At 33.7% G+C, this 18153-nt stretch overlaps 1 long non-coding RNA gene and 1 pseudogene across 2 annotated transcripts; one reads left to right on the top strand and one right to left on the bottom strand.

Moving 5' to 3' along the window:
* The first annotated feature begins 3624 nt into the window (after positions 1-3624).
* Positions 3625-5962, top strand: LOC139878482 (uncharacterized). Of its 2 annotated transcripts, none has more exons than XR_011769366.1 (3): positions 3625-4099; positions 4814-4926; positions 5207-5962. It is a non-coding gene; the product is annotated as an uncharacterized lncRNA (long non-coding RNA). The 2 variants fall into 2 exon arrangements; XR_011769372.1 differs by adding an exon at positions 4616-4668 and having other exon boundaries at positions 4814-5962.
* A 4168-nt stretch (positions 5963-10130) lies between these two features.
* On the bottom strand, positions 10131-13585 carry LOC139878466 (eukaryotic initiation factor 4A-1-like; annotated as a pseudogene).
* Positions 13586-18153: the final 4568 nt, after the last annotated feature.

Genomic DNA, 18153 nt, shown 5'->3' with positions numbered 1-18153 from the left:
GCAATGGGACCAACTGTTGAAGACTTCGTCCAGATGGATTAGGACGGGGCATTTCATAGTGTTTAGTAATTAAGGTTTAGAAATTAGGGTTTAGGGTTTAGAAATTAGGGTTTTAGAACGAGTTTTTAATACGAACGGTAAACCCGAAAACCCTAAACCCTAAACTCTAAATCGGGCTAAATCCTAAAAAAAAAACTCAAAAAAACCTCAAAACACGTTAACATACATCACATGCATTTTAAGCTCCTGTTAAAAAAAAATAAAAAAAATTATGAATCTACACAATGTCAGTTAATTACGGAAATTTTTTATTTTTATTTTTTAAATTGGAGCTCTAATGTAAAAGATATAAAAATATCATTTTACTTATCCCTTTATCCCAAATATACCACTTATCCCTTGATCACCCATATATATATATATATATATATATATATATATATATATATATATATATATATTCGCCGTGAAAAAAAATCAAAATACATAGACTGAGCCTCACTCACGGTGGCCGGTATATATCCGTTGGTTTTAATTTTTGATAGAAAAATTGATATGATTAATTTGTGAAGGATGTTATCCCACATAGGTGGGAGAAGAAAGTTGGAGGTAGGTGACTTGATTATAAAAGGAGGGCTAAGTCTTCATTCCAATTTGCACCAATCAATACACTTTAAGTATTTGATTATTTTTTTCTTTCTTACCCTTGTTTGAGAGTTGTATTAGTTAAATATTTTGGAGAGTGTAGTTGGCTTAAGAGAGTCATCTATATCATTGTAACAATTTGTGATATAGTGTATTTTCTCTCTTTGAGGGCCGGTGGTTTTTCTCCTGTTTTGGAGTTTCCACGTTAAATCTTGTGTTGTGTATTGTTCTTATTTCTTTACTATTATTGTTGGGCTGGGTGGTGGGAATTAGTGAGACCGTAATTTCCCAACAACTGGTATCAGAGCGTCAGGTTTAACGGGGGCCTCGGTTATAGGAGTCGGAGTATGCTCTGTGGTTGCCACAGGAGTGGATCGTCCACATCATAAACGAGTTCTATTGATCGTATAGGGTATCTGGTTAGATAATATATTTTCTGATTCGTAGTAATAGTTGGATTTGTTAGTGGCGAGTTGTGGATTTCCGATTTAAAGGGTCCTGGCTACCTGCTACATCTTTTGGCTATTCGAAACGTGAGCAAAATCAGAGAAAGTGTTGTTTATAGGATACGGATATGATGTCTAAGTTCAGTCCAATGAGGTTTGATGTAGAGAAATTTGATGGGATGATCAATTTTGGCTTATGGCAGGTTCAAGTCAAGGATGTGTTGATTCAGTCTGGGTTACACAAGGCATTGAAAGGTAAACCCACCTTTGTTCCCGGCAGTGATTCTAGCAGTAAGTTCGATGAAGAAGAATGGGATGATATGGATTTGAGGGCAGCAAGTGCGATTCGTTTGTGTCTTGCAAAGAACGTGCTTGCAAATGTGCACGGGTTATCAACGGCAAATGAGCTTTGGGTTAAACTAGAGCAGTTGTACCAGGGCAAAGGTATCTCAAATTAGTTGTGTCTTAAAGAACAATTTCATACTCTGCGTATGGATGGGGGTTCAAAGATTTCAGATCATCTAAGTATTCTTAATGGTATTGTTTCAGAACTTGAAGCTATTGGAGTTAAAGTGGATGATGAAGATAAAGCTTTGAGGTTGATATTATCTTTGTCATCGTCTTATGAACACGTGAAATCTAATTTGATGTATGGGAAAGAAACTCTGAAGTTTGAAGACTTTACTAGCAAGCTCCTATCCGAGGAGAAAAGACTGGAAGGTAACGGGGTCTCGTCATCAGGAGATACGATAGTGTTGTGTTCGGATAGGAGAAAGAGAAACTCTGGGAAGAATCTGGTATGCTGGAGGTGCGGGAAGACTGGGCATGTAAGGGTTAATTGTCCAGGTGGAGCTAATCCGGCAAATGGCTCCAAAGACGCTAACATTGTCTCCGTTGTTACGGAGAGTGACGAATTCCTCTGAAGTCACACCATCCTCATGGTGTGTCCGCGCCACCGTGGAAAGGGATGTTCGTTAGCGATTCCACAATTACACATGGGCATTGGTTTGGTGTTGATGTAGGTTGTGTGGTGGAAACTGATGTTGTAGCTGATGGGACTTTCGGGAAAGCCAAACAGGGAAGTTGCACCATAAAGTTTCAGCTGGTTGTTCAACAACATGTGCCGAGGTGAAATGCTTGGAATGTGATATTCTAAGTGCTATACTCTTAATGGTGGAGTATGATAATTCTTGTTAAGAGTTATGATTGTCTGTGATGACAATGATTGTCGGTTTAGACAATGTTCGGTAAAGATGCAAGTTTTGTCTCTTGGGAGATAATGTCATCGGCATGAAGATGAGGATCTTGAAGTAGTCGTCGAGGAAGCATCTATATCGGTTATCCTTGTAATGTTGAAGTATGGTTATCTTTTTCTATCAAAAAGGTGGAGATTTGTTGGTTTTATTTTTATAAAGAAAAATTGATATGGTTACTTTGTGAAGGATGTTATCCCACATAGGTGGGAGGAGAAAGTTGGAGGTAGGTGACTTGGTTATAAAAGGAGGGCTAAGTCTTCATTCCAATTTGCACCAATCAATACACCTTAAGTATTTGATTATTTCTTTCTTTCTTACCCTTGTTTGAGAGTTGTATTAGTTAAATATTTTGGAGAGTGTAGTTGGCTTAAGAGAGTCGTCTATATCATTGTAACAATTTGTGATATAGTGTATTTTCTCTCTTTGGGGGCCGGTGGGTTTTCTCCTGTTTTGGAGTTTCCACGTTAAATCTTGTGTTGTGTATTGTTCTTATTTCTTTACTATTATTGTTGGGCTGGGTGGTGGGAATTAGTGAGACCGTAATTTCCCAACACCACTCACGGAGGCCGGTATGCTAGGGGACATTGAAAATGCTTTAAGCTTAGTCTATGAGGGCAAGACACTTGGTGTTTGGCGAACAATCTTTGATATCCACGAGTATGTCTATCCCCTTTAGACTCGAGAGTTTTTAACAACTCTTAGGGCCAAGTCGCCAACTTTAGAGAATCCGATGACCGATTCATGAATTTTAGGTTAGCCGGGAGGGAGCAAAAATTAAACATTTGGGGATTGACTAGAGCCTTAGGAATCTATAGTGACTGACTTCTATTTTCATAGTAAAATCATTACATGATTTTCTTTTTATACCAATTATAAATTGATCATATCGTATTCAGTATTTGGCTGGTTCTATCATAACGTTATTTTTTGTATTAACTTTGTTGATGAAAGACATTCACAGATTATTAACTATAACAACATAAATTAAAATGCTTTAATTAACGCCGATACATTAAACCTAATCTATATTATCTATATCTATATCTATATCTATCTATTTATCTATATTATTTATATATAATAATAAAGTCACTTTTTGCTAATCAAGATTCAAAAAATTTAGATGGAGAAAAAAGGACGATTGGATTAAATAGCATCATTCAATAATGGCCATTAGATTGTTTGATTGCTCAGCATTTGTCTCTTTCTTAAAATTCTATTGTTTATCGTATAAAATACCCTTAAAACCCTGTAACAAAAACACGGGGTACACCGGTGCTCTCCCCCATTATTCACAAACATCCATTTATTCAATATAGTAATCAAAATGCAGATCGTTCCTTTGAATCAATCGGTGACGTACAAATTGTGGCACACAATTCTTATTGGAAATTGTCTACACATCTCCTAATAGTTAAAAATAACCAGAAATCACTAAGAACTCATCATCGATTGAATCAATTTAGGGTTCGTAATCCTCTTGGTAGTTATGGTGAATAATTGATTATCACAGTTCACGCAAATCATAACAAATGCTCCGAAATCAATTAAGGTATTCGTTTCGTACGATTTCTAATCTAAAATATATCAAAACTTCGAATTCAATTTCATAACATATAGCTTCGGGTTAGAAAATCTGATTTGATACTAATTTGTTGTTTGTTGGGAAATCAATTGGGGTTACATACGGACTACAAGAGTTTCGAAATCGTGATTCTAGCATCTCGTGTCCTGCAAGGTTTATATGATAAGGTTTGTCTCTTAATTTAATGGCTAAATGTTTTTTTGTTTGTTGGTATCTTAACTATTTTTTTACTTATAAAACTTTGTGTATATGAACCTTTTGATAAAATGTTTGAATGGAAACAACTTCATGAGTTCGTGTAATATTTAGTATTGTTGAAAGATAAATTTTAGTATATAAATTTTAGAGGGTATCCATGTATACTTCTATTTGAATTTGGAAATTTAAGGATATGAGTTACAATTTAGAGCCGATACAGCCTTGTTTAAAAATAATGTGAATAATTTTTTAATACTCGTACAATCAAGGGAATGTTTTGGACGGATGTAAGACAACCTTGCATTTTCTACCATAGTGTACTCATTAGTAGAAGAGTAAAAGGACTTTAATGTAAGTAGATTTTTAACTTATCATGTAACAGGACGCAGTAGATGCCGATTAGATCAACGTAAGATATTGCGAAGATTGATGGAATTTGAAAGTTTTGTAATTTAACTAATAGTATGGTTCTTAATATTTTATAGTTTGTTCCTGACTATCAATTTATGTTTCATTCCAGTCTCTTCAATCCTTAAAGGTATTCTTTTTGTTGATGTATTAGGTGATTGTGTTTATTACTGGATATCTTGAAGTTTCAGGGAGCTTGTATAGCTTTATATACCAACAAATGTTCAAATTGCATAGAAGAACTTACCTCTTTTTATAATGTCTATTTGACGCAGATGATGAAAAGCTTACAGTCTGCAGGGGTAGTAACTCTTTATCTGTGATCATAATTTTGGAAGTTTACAATAAAGTTGTTAACCACCTTAAGATCTAGAGATAAAGAGTCAAGGTATATCTGTGAAACTTATGTTGCTTTGAAGTTTAATTGGTAGTCGATTAGATCTATAAGGTGATTTCCTAATGTGGTTTCAAATATGTGTTGGATAATTAAATCATAATTAAATTGATTAATAACATGTTGCTTTCAAAGTTGTAATTTTCAAATATATTAGTACAGGGAACAACCTGTTCAGGAGTATGGGTTGGGTATTCTACTATCTTATGTTGTTAAACTTAAAATTTCTCACACTTTTTGGTTTCTTGAAATGTGTTTGACCTTATACATTTAGGGTGGTTAATTTTCTATCTATTTGAAAGCAACCATTAAGAAGATTCTCGGCCGTGCTATTTATGCATTCAAAGTGTAGCCAGTGGGATTGAACTTGACTCTTCTTTGATAATCTACACATGTGTATGTACAAACTAATTTGTTTGGTTGTATACATTAGAGTTTTAATTTGTAACAGTTGAATGGCTTAATTTTTCATGGTTTGGTTTCAAGATTTAAAAATTGAAGGTTAAACAATTGCCTCAGGAAGTCTCTTGCTACCAAGGAGTCTTCTACAACTGTTAAAGTATTGGTATGATTTTTTTTTTTTTTTACCTTTTGATTTATCGGCTTACAAAATTGAAATTGGCAAATTTATTCATTAACTAACTAAAGATTGAAAGTGCTGAAGAATTAGCTATATACCCTTATCTTGGTCGACTATAATTTGGCGCAGTTTATGATCAAATCTTAATAATATAGTAATAGAATCAAAAGAAATGCATTAAGTTGCCATTTATGCTACTTAATCTTGAGGTATTATGGTTTAAAAAAAAATCTTGAGGTATTATGTTAGTGTGGACTGCGAGAATTCGGAGATACGGAGCCATGATTAATGAAATCATAACTTCAAATGAGATTACAAGACCACTTCACACCTCCGATGTGTATTGTTTGTACATATATCTCCAATATGTATTGTGTCCATGTTCTACCATCAGGTAATAAAGGCATATGAAGGCTAGATAAGATAAATTCTGTGCGGGTCGAATTGTAATGATATGTCAACTGAAATATATATATATCTAAGCATATGAATTCTTTAGAAATGTATTATGTTTCGTGTTATATCATGTTTCATTCTCACATTGTTAGTTATAATTTGTACATTAGTAAGATCCTTCGTTATCAACTGTTAGTTATAATCTGTACGTTAGTAAGATCCTCCATGAATATCAACTATAAGTCGACATTGTAAATCGAGTAAAAAAGACTTATTACACTAATAATTACTTATCCTATGTAGCAAATAAGTTTACAAATTTCATATACTTCATTTAACACTTAAAAGCCATTATAAAAAAAAAAATAACATAGTCCCGCGAAGTCGCGGCTTATAAACTAGTTACACTATAAGATACATTAAGAGATTAACATATTATTAACTTTGTTGATGAAAGACATTCACAGATTATTAACTAGAACAACATCATAAATTAAATTGCTTTAGATAGTGTCATACATGTACATTAAACCTAGTCTGATACATTAACTGTTGGTTTATTTTGGCGAGTAGAAGATATGTGTATCCCACATAGGTGGGAGGAAGATGTGAGGGGCGAATGACTTGGTTATATAAGAGGGGCTAAGTCTTCATTTCAAATCGCACCAATCAATACACTCTAAGTATTTGATTATTTCTTTCTTTCTTACCCTTGTTTGAGAGTTGTATTAGTTAAATATTTTGGATAGTGTAGTTGGCTTAAGAGAGTCGTCTATATCATTGTAACAATTTGTGATATAGTGTATTTCTCTCTTTGGGGGCCGGTGGTTTTTCTCCTGTTTTGGAGTTTCCACGTTAAATCTTGTGTTGTGTATTGTTCTTATTTCTTTACTATTATTGTTGGGCTGGGTGGTGGGAATTAGTGAGGCCGTAATTTCCCAACAACTGGTATCAGAGCGTCAGGTTTGACGGGGGTCTCGGTTATAGGAGTCGGAGTATGCTCTGTGGTTGCCACGGGAGTGGATCGTCCACATCAGAAACGAGTTCTATTGATCGTATAGGGTATCTGGTTAGACAATATTTTTTCTGATTCGTAGTAATAGTTGGATTTGTTAGTGGCGAGTTGTGGATTTCCGATTTAAAGGGTCCTGGCTACCTGCTACATCTTTTGACTATTCGAAACGTGAGCAAAATCAGAGAAAGTGTTGTCTATAAGATACGGATACGATGTCGAAGTTCAGTCCAATGAGGTTTGATGTAGAGAAATTTGATGGGATGATCAATTTTGACTTATGGCAGGTTCAAGTCAAGGATGTGTTGATTCAGTCCGGTTTACACAAGGCTTTGAAGGGTAAACCCACCCTTGTTCCTGGCAGTGATTCTAGCAGTAAGTTCGATGAAGAAGAATGGGATGATATGGATTTGAGGGCAGCAAGTGCGATTCGTTTGTGTCTTGCAAAGAACGTGCTTGCAAATGTGCACGGGTTATCAACGGCAAAGGAGCTTTGGGTTAAACTAGAGTAGTTGTACCAGGGCAAGGGCATCTCAAATCGGTTGTGTCTTAAAGAACAATTTCATACTCTGCGTATGGATGGGGGTTCAAAGATTTCAGATCATCTAAGTATTCTTAACGGTATTGTTTCAGAACTGGAGGCTATTGGAGTTAAAACGGATGATGAAGATAAAGCTTTGAGGTTGATATTATCTTTATCATCGTCTTATGAACACATGAAACCTATTTTGATGTATGGGAAGAAAACTCTGAAGTTTGAAGACGTTACTAGCAAGCTCCTATCCGAGGAGAAAAGACTGGAAGGTAACGGGGTCTCGTCATCAGGAGATACGATAGTGTTGTGTTCGGATAGGCAGAAGAGAAACTCTAGAAAGAATCTGACATGCTGGAAGTGCGGGAAGACTGGACATGTAAGGGTTAATTGTCCCGGTGGAGCTAATCCGGCAAATGGCTCCAAAGACGCTAACATTGTCTCCGTTGTTACGGAGAGTGACGAATTCCTCTGAAGTCACGTCATCCTCATGGTGTGTCCGCGCCACCGTGGAAAGGGATGTTCGTTAGCGGTTCCACAATTACACATGGGCATTGGTTTGGCGTTGATGCATGCTGTGTGGTGGAAACTGATGTTGTAGCTGATGGGACTTTCGGGAAAGCCAAACAAGGAAGTTGCACCATAAAGTTTCAGCTGGTTGTTCAACAACATGTGCCGAGGTGAAATGCTTGGAATGTGATATTCTAAGTGCTATACTCTTAATGGTGGAGTATGATAATTCTGTTAAGAGTTATGATTGTCTGTGATGACAATGATTGTCGGGTATTGACAATGTTTGATGAAGATGCAAATTTTATTTCTTGGGTTAGAGATAATGTCAACGGCATGAAGATGAGGATCTTGAAGTTGTCGTCGAGGAAGCATCTACGTCGGTTATCTTCGCAATGTGGAAGTATGGTTATCTTCTTCTATCCAAAAGGTGGAGATTTGTTGGTTTATTTTGGCTAGTAGAAGATATGTGTATCCCACATAGGTGGGAGGAAGATGTGAGGGGTGAGTGACTTGGTTATATAAGAGGGGCTAAGTCTTCATTCCAAATCGCACCAATCAATACACTCTAAGTATTTGATTATTTCTTTCTTTCTTACCCTTGTTTGAGAGTTGTATTAGTTAAATATTTTGGAGAGTGTAGTTGGCTTAAAAGAGTCGTCTATATCATTGTAACAATTTGTGATATAGTGTATTTCTCTCTTTGGGGGCCGGTGGTTTTTCTCCTGTTTTGGAGTTTCCACGTTAAATCTTGTGTTGTGTATTGTTCTTATTTCTTTACTATTATTGTTGGGCTGGGTGGTGGGAATTAGTGAGGCCGTAATTTCCCAACATTAACATAATATTAAATTTGTTGATGAAAGACATTCACGGATTATTCATTATAGAAACATAAATTAAATTGCTTTGATTAATACCGATACATGAAAGTCACGTACACATTAACATTAATTAACAAACATACTAAATCTTCATTTTTATTGGCTCACAAAGGACTTGAGTCATCAATTTATTTATTTTATACTTGATTTTTTTAGAAGCAAGTAAATTTGTATATCATTAATATGTACGGAGTACATATTATGTAATTTGATAAACAAATTCTTGAAAATCAAACGTCGATTTATTGGCGACCTGAATGTCGCTTAGAACTTAAATTGAATTTTAGACAGGTTTAAAACCCATTAAAATTTGATTTTACTATTTTCAATGCGTCTCACACTTTCTCAAAAAAAAAAAATTTAATCTAAGTATTGGCCGGAGGTCCATTCGGAATCAATCTCTCTTATTAGAACATTTAAGTGAGGACTTTCTTTACTCCTCTGGGTGGAGAAGAAATGACTTCTCTTTATTCTTGGATAATTATCTACATCTTACCTCTCGAATACTGCACTTTTGTGAGATTGAGTTTTGTTGTTGTTTGTTGTAAATTCTTGAAAAGCCAGTAGTATATATATATATTACAGTTATATAAAATGAAATTACAACATACATTATAAACAAGCAGCATGCATAACAAGGCATGAGCTTGAAAATGAAGCAATTTAGATTACAACACTAGCAATATAAACGGAACACGAAGAAATAGAACAGCAGGTACGAGCCCTTGCTACATTCATTTTATATTTCGGTATACAAATCGGGAGTACCGGTACCAAATTAATACCGAACCGCATAGTACCGAAACCGATTTTTGTGTAAACTAGGAACCGATACCGAATACCATCGGTATGGTATTTCGGTACCGGTATCGGTATTTTTGCTCATCCCCAAATTCCACTGCCAATCTTGGCACGGTAAATAATTATTGATATCTGATATATCCTGTCTCATGAATTATAATCCATACGTTGCTGAGACCATGCGGCTTTGACTTTTCATCCTGTTAATCAACTAGTCGATTTTGTTCAAGGATGACTCTGCTTGGTAAATGGAAAGATTTCATACTGCTGAATTGAATTGCAGATGCCAAGACTATTCGTAGTGTTATGTAGCAAGGTGATGAGGTTTTATTGGTTGGATGGTTGTGAGTTGTGACATTTCAAAGGTGGTGTGAGGAATGCAAGTAGTGGGAAAGTGTCGGAGAAAAGTGATGGATAATATGGAGATTCCCCTTGGTCTAATTCCATGCCGTCAAAATACAATCAAAATTGCAAGCATACTGAAAAATGGAATTCAAACGAATAAACAAATTCATATAATCCCAACCAAATTAAATTTAAATGTACTAACATAATTAAAACTCCTACCAAAAGATGAACACTAATGATCTTTCAATAATCCAATAGAAAACAGAATTATGATTAAATTAGAATACCAAGACACAAAAATCAATCAAAATTTTCAAAACCAATCAAATTAGATCAGATCAGCAACATTTGAAGGCAGCTCTTCAACAACCACATTGTAAAATTTCTGGATGTCACCAAGCATCTTCTCATCATATCCAACGTCACAAAATTGATAGCCACACCCTTTCTTCCAAATCGTCCACTACGACCAATGCGATGAAGATAATTTTCAGGCTGTGTAGGAAGATCATAGTTGATAACAAGTGAAACTTGCTGAACATCGATACCACGTGCTAACAAATCAGTAGTAATAAGAACACGAGATGAACCAGAACGAAATTCCCTCATGATGATGTCACGTGTGTTCTGGTCCATGTCTCCGTGTGTGGCTGATACTGTGTGGTCCCGGCTTCTCATTTTATCAGTCAACCAGTCAACTTTCCTTCGTGTGTTCACGAAAATGACACTTTGGGTGATGGCTAAAGTCTCGTAAAGATCACAAAGTGTTTCGAGTTTCCACTCCTCTTTTTCAACATTGACGTAGAATTGTTTAATACCTTCTAAAGTGAGTTCGTCACGTTTTACGAGAATCCTTACGGGTTTGTTCATGAATTTTCTAGTGATCTCGAGAGCATCGGGTGGCATTGTTGCGGAAAATACTCCAACCTGAATCTTTGATGGCAGCAACTGGAAGATATCATAGATCTGAAAAAGAAAAAAAAAAAGAAAAAAACCTCACATTGTAAGAACTTGTTTACAACTAGGGGTTTGTGGGCCCCTTTTCACTAGAGCAAAAGGCAAACCAAAGGGAAAAAAAATTAAAAAGCAAATTCCTAATATACCCTATGTATAAACCTGTTAAGGTTACTGTTCACAAGGCATACTAGTCAATAAACATTGTACACAATTAGTATAGTGAGTAAAGAGTAATATACACCAAGTAATATGAAAGGTGGCAAAATGGGCATGTAGGATGATAGGTTATAACCACTGTTGTAAACAACCCGATTACACTCTTGATTAATCCACGATTACTCATTTTTATAAGCAGCCCGTTTCGATTTTCCAAAATCCATTTGATTAATCAGTCAACGTCAATTGATGGATCAAAACCGCATTAGGTAGTCAAAGGTCAAAATTGGTCAACATTTTAACATGAATTTAAACTAGAACTTTGTAGCTTTGAACAAAATGAACAATTTTAGACAATCATGTTAAAGGTTTTTTTTTTTTTTTTGAAAAGCAAGATAATTTTATTGATAAGGAAATGATACAACGAGGATTACAACATGAATAACACTAATTTGAGCGAAACTCGAGGACCTATACTAGATATATCGGAGCAGTATTATAAAACTTAACATCAATCATGTTAAAGTTTACGTTTATGGTTTTCTTCTATATTCACACGTATATATTTTAAAATTTGTTATTTAAATATATAAATTACAATCTGATTAATCCCCGAATTGTTAGTTACTCAAAGTCCCGACCCGACCGATTAATCCCCGAATTGCCAGTTACTCAAAGTCCCGACCCGACCGATTAATCCCCGAATAGCGAATTTGCAACCTTGGTTATAAAAACTGTTCATAATTTCTGTTCATAAAAACTGTAGCCAATAGACTAAAAACAAAAAATTGGCAGATTGGGAAACAAATAAAAACAAGATAACTTTTTGAACAGGCCATAATTTCTGTTCAGGTTGGCTACCAAATAAAGAGAACACATATATAATATGTTTGAATCATTACTAATGGACTTTCAGAAGGGAATAAAAATAAGAACCTGATCCTTGAAACCCCTTGAAAGCATTTCATCAGCCTCATCCAGTACAAACATTTTAATTTTATCAGAACGAAGAGACTGCCTCTTCAACATGTCAAACACACGCCCAGGAGTACCAACAACAACGTGGACCCCAGCTGCAAGAATACGCTGGTCCTCACGAACACTGGTTCCACCAACACATGCATGCACCTTTACACCAAGATAGTCACCAAGGGCTCGCATGACTTTCTCAATCTGCTGTGCGAGTTCACGAGTAGGTGCCAAAACCAAAGCCTGGCATTCAACTACATTATAATCAAGTTGTTGTAAAATACCAGAGCAAAAAGTAGCAGTTTTTCCAGTTCCAGATTGTGCTTGTTGAATTACGTCATGACCCTTGATGAATGGGACAATTCCTCTTTGCTGAATTGCTGATGGCTTTTCAAAACCTGCATTGATGTAATTCATGCATTAATACCTACTTCTGAAATTTTATATGTTAAAAGGTATGAAAGTAAAACTGAGATTGCATAATCAGACGTACCATATGCATATATGCCTCTTAAAAGACCCTCTATTAAACCCATAGAATCAAAAGTTTCATGAACTTCATCAGAGGAAGTGAAGAAGTCTTGTTCATCACTGCGCAATTGATCAAAACGTATTTTCTAAGAGATTAAATCTTACATGAAAATCATCCATAAGCAAAAACAATTAATGGAAACTTACAGCTTACTCATATCGGAATCGTACTGTTGAGGATTAAACTGAGATCCATCTGATGCATCGCCCCCCATGACTGCAGAAGGCCAACAATAATTATCTTAAGTAACACAAAATCACGCCCTTCTTTTGGATATAGTTCCAAAGATTTAACAAAACTAATTATATTGCTAAAAATTACAAAATTATTATTACAAAACTTCAATGGTTCATATGATATTGCACAAATACACATGTCTCCTTGCAACCCTATGCATACAACTAACAAAACTTTTAAAAACACCTAATATTACATGAAATCCACCGTTGAACTAATGAAGATGCATGCTTAAATTGATTTAACTAAAAGTATATTTATAAAAACGTTCATAAATATAATTTATTAAATTAACATAGTAACTATTATAAAGTACAGTAGCATTCATAAATATAATTTGGCACCAAACAATTCATTAATTTAAGCCTTCAAATTAACAAACACAAGATATCTATTTAACCTAGTAGTCTGATACTACCTCATGTAACCATACGACTGTACTTAACCAGAATCAACCATAACACTTTCACGAATAAAAAAAAATACATATAAATACATACACACGCACATAAACATATAATGGTAACTTTATCGTTCAACGGGTCGAATTACATACACAAAATAACGGATCGATAAATTGAACAAAAAAAAAAATCTTAAAGTATACCTGATTATGCTAAAGAAAAGTGAGAGAGATTGAAGTATGTTCGTTTTGTGTGTAAAATTAGGGTTTTCTCAAACTCCTTCGATCGTAACCGTGGAGTTGAGGAAAGATGTATGCGTTTTTTTGTGAGATACGGAGTAATAAAGTGTGGCTGGGTAATATAGAGACCCAAAGTCGAAAACTTTACCCTACTTTTCCTTTTTTATCATATTTCCTTTAGTCACCTTCTCCTTATCAAACTCGAACCAGATCATTTATGGGCTTATGAGGCCCAATTCTATTTTTACGGGTTTTGTTTTTTTTTTTTTCTCTTGGTTAATTCTAAATTCTAAGCCACGATGTCTTAAATAAAAAACTAAATAAATAATTTTTTTTTCCTGAAAAGCAGGAGGAATTTAATTTCACCAAGGCTAGAAAGCCAAAAAAAAATTTTGAACGGCGAATTTGCATCAGCGGATCATTTATTTCAACGACCCTCATCATTTGCACCCACACACGCTATAAGGAAACTCCTACCCCGGTTCACTAGGGGCGAACTATAAATAACATAATAACGTTAATAATTACAAACAAATAGACACCAATAAAGCTCTGCTCTTGCCTATCCGCTATCTATATCTTTTGGGTTTGTTTTCCAGTCATCTAAGTCAGCCCGGAACTTCATGTTCCGAGAAGAGAACCAAAAGTATGATAGGATTCTCGCCTTAGCCATAATGTCTCCAATGAGTATTGATCTTCGCCTATCCAGGGGAGCGTGAATCAGTTTGTTGCGCCAATGCCAAATAAGCCAAAGCACAATATGTCTAAAAACAAGACATATATCACTCGACCTTTGCAAATTCCTTGGAAAGCTTGCAGTAGAAATCAGGTTCGTCACCCCATTTGGTATAGCATGCGCCATAAATAAATAGTGACTACAAGGTTTTCCATTATCATGTAGAACCATATTTAAGTTATTTGGGAGGGCGAGTACGTTTAACTATGTTTTACGCAATAATGATATGTCCTACATATCGCATTTACAAATTGAGAACTAAAGATATATTGCTCGGCTTTCATATACTAATTGGAGAGCTTAGTTAAGTTTGTTTACAAGAAGAATGGTACATCATCAGGTCTATCCCAAAAGACCATTTTTCATCATCCGGACTGCTACACTGTTAACCAGACAAAACACGTGAGAAATATCATGCAGTAATATACGTAAATCCTTAACTCTGGGCATTCAACGGGCTATCTAGAAAACGTGTTACGTAAGCCCCAAAAATATCTTGAAGTGCGCACACATGGAGAGTGTGTGTGCAGCGTAAGCCCCAGCAAATTTGTTACGTACATGAGCAGTACATGTGCTACGTTAGCACCTCTCACGTAACAAATTCGTTCGCCTATAAACAAACACCTTGGACTATTCATTTTGACATCTTTTCACTCACTATAGACTTACACTACGTAAAAATCACCTCTCATATCTACATTCATACATTTTGGTTAAGTTTCGACCATCCTTTTGCCATAACTTATTATATAGATATCAATTGCTCATTGATTCAGTAGTTAACCATCCAATTGTTTATCACCCTCGAGGATGCATATGTGAATCGAATTTTTGAGATTGTCGGAAGCTAAACAATTGGACCAAATCCCCCCCCCTTCCTTAATTTTGCACTCAAGCCATTATCCTCGATAATATGTTTGATCAAACGGCTTATTGAAATAATTCATTATCGTCTTCAAATGTTCCCTGACCACCAAACATTTGAATAAAGCTCGAATTATAACTAAACTAAATTTGATTTTTTTGGTTTTGTTTATTAATCTGAATTTGGATTTTGTTTCTATTTTTCAATTTTAATTTTTGATTTTGTTTATCTAAAACCCAATTTAACTAATAATATATTACATTATTAATATTACTATATCATTGTTTGAATTATTGACGTTAATTTCCATTATATTGTATATATATATTTTGTTAGAATAAATGAAAATTGTTGAAATTAGGATGAATGAAATGTAAAGGTAAGTATGAAATTTGAATGTGTTTTTTTTAGAGAGAAGATATATGAAATTGTAGAAAACTAGTTTTCGGACCCTCGCTTCGCGCTGGGGGTTTGGTTTTCAATCTATTTTATTGCGTTTAGTTTGTAAAATTATTTCGTCGTTAACGATGATGTCGTTGAAGCGCAACTCGAGTCAAACTAAAAGGTGTAACCCGTCAAAAATTTAAATGTTATTTTAAATTAACAATATATATGTATCTCCGCGTTTCACTATAAGATTGTTGACTTTTAAAAATTAAACGCAATTAAGCCGTTATCTTATATTTGAAAGGACCCGTTCATATACATTATAAATGATTCACAATAGTTGATTACATCGCGAGGTATTTGACCTCTATATGATACATTTTACAAACATTGCATTCATTTTTAAAAGATAAACTTTCTTTACATCTAACGTTGATGGCATGCATACCATTTCATAATACATCCAACTATAATTGACTTAATAATAATCTTGATGAACTCAATGACTCGAATGCAACGTCTTTCGAAATATGCCATGAATGACTCCAAGTAATATCCTTAAAATGAGCTAATGCACAGCGGAAGATTTCTTTAATACCTGAGAATAAACATGCTTTAAAGTGTCAACCAAAAGGTTGGTGAGTTAATTAGTTTATCATAATCTATCAATTCCATAATTTTAATAGCCCACAAGATTTAAATTCCATCTTTCATAAATATAATCTCGTATCAGGCATTTCGCACGGCTTAGAGATAAAAGTCATTCATACGAATAAAAACACCTCGTAATCGACCTTAACAAAATGCATCTAGAATATCCCCCGCATACCGGCATTTCGCATGGTCATGCAAAATGAAATGCCCTGTTCATATACATTATAAACGATTCACAATAGTTGATTACATCGCGAGGTATTTGACTTCTATATGATACATTTTACAAACATTGCATTCGTTTTTAAAAGACAAACTTTCTTTACATCGAAAGTTGACAGCATGCATACCATTTCATAATACATCCAACTATAATTGACTTAATAATAATCTTGATGAACTCAACGACTCGAATGCAACGTCTTTCGAAATATGCCATGAATGACTCCAAGTAATATCCTTAAAATGAGCTAAGGCACATCGGAAGATTTCTTTAATACATGAGAATAAACATGCTTTAAAGTGTCAACCAAAAGGTTGGTGAATTCATTAGTTTATCGTAATCAATCATTTCCATAATTTTAATAGACCACAAGATTTTATTTATTCAATAATCATACACTCGCAAGTGTTTAAAATTCATTCATATGGATTGAACACCTGGTAACCGACATTAACAAGATGCATCTAGAATATCCCCAAACATATAAGCATCGAAGTACTAAAGCAGTTCAAATTCTCTGACTGGGGCGTGTCAAAGCCCATAGATCTATCTTTGAAATTCACGTCAATTGGTGGCAATTATAATAAACACCAATTCTTAGGCTACCAAGTTCAACAAGGGGCGATATCCGGTATAACAATTCAACCATAGAATGTAGTTTTGATTACTTGTGTCTATTCGTCAAACATTTATAAAAGTGCATGTATTCTCAGTCTCAAAAATATATATTTCAAAAGCATTTAAAAAGGGAGCAAATAAAACTCACTATACTGTATTTCGTAGTAAAAATACATATGACGTCATTGAACAAGTGCAAGGTTGACCTCGGATTCACGAACCTATATTAAGTATATATATTTATATATTGGTCAATATCTGTCTAACAAATTCAGGTCAAGTCGTAGTGTATCACAATCCTAATGCTCGAGATTATCATGCAAAAGTCAACAAAAATCAATTTGACCCAAAATAACTTCCAAAAATTCATATGTGTTTATTATATAGCTTAAATATAGTTGTTATATATATTTAAATATATTTATCAAATTTTATTATAGTAAATAATAATACAAGTCATTTATTAATAAATAAAAATTTATATTAAAATTTATATATAAAAATATACTTTTATATATTTTAAGTAATAAAATTTATACAGTTCACTCAATATTATAAAAACATGGTGGTATGTATTATTAATGTAATTATATTACGTGTGGTAAAAATATCTTTGTATCACATATTTGTTTGATAAAATAATATTGATAATAATAATAATAAGTAACAGTTGTATTATTTTGTAATAATAATTATTATTATTATTCTTATTCTACTAATAATAATAACAATATTTATATTTACAAATGATAATATTAATTATGATAAAATGATAATTCTAATCATGATAATTATAACGATACTTTTTAATATTAACTGTAATAATAATAATATCTTATATAATAGTAATAATTCTATTCAAAATGATAATTTTTAATATATTAAAATGATAATAAAAATGATATTTTATAATAACAATGACATTTCTATTAAAATGATAATTTTAATAAAAATGATAGTTTTAATATAAATGATACTTTTAATAATAATAATAATGATAAAAATAATGAAAAAGGATATTTCCTAATCGATTTGTTTAATAGCTTTTAGTCCTCTTTTAAATCGCAATCATAATATTGATAATAATATTAGTCATAATAATTATATGATACTAATATTAATTTTAATTGATAATGATACTAGTAATAATAAATATTAATGATAATACTAATAATAATATTAAT

The sequence above is a fragment of the Rutidosis leptorrhynchoides genome, chromosome 1 (genome assembly GCF_046630445.1).
Source record: "Rutidosis leptorrhynchoides isolate AG116_Rl617_1_P2 chromosome 1, CSIRO_AGI_Rlap_v1, whole genome shotgun sequence".
Taxonomy (NCBI): domain Eukaryota; kingdom Viridiplantae; phylum Streptophyta; class Magnoliopsida; order Asterales; family Asteraceae; genus Rutidosis; species Rutidosis leptorrhynchoides.
The sequence above is the reverse complement of the archived record's forward strand: the minus strand, read 5'-3'. Positions and strand labels throughout refer to the sequence as shown.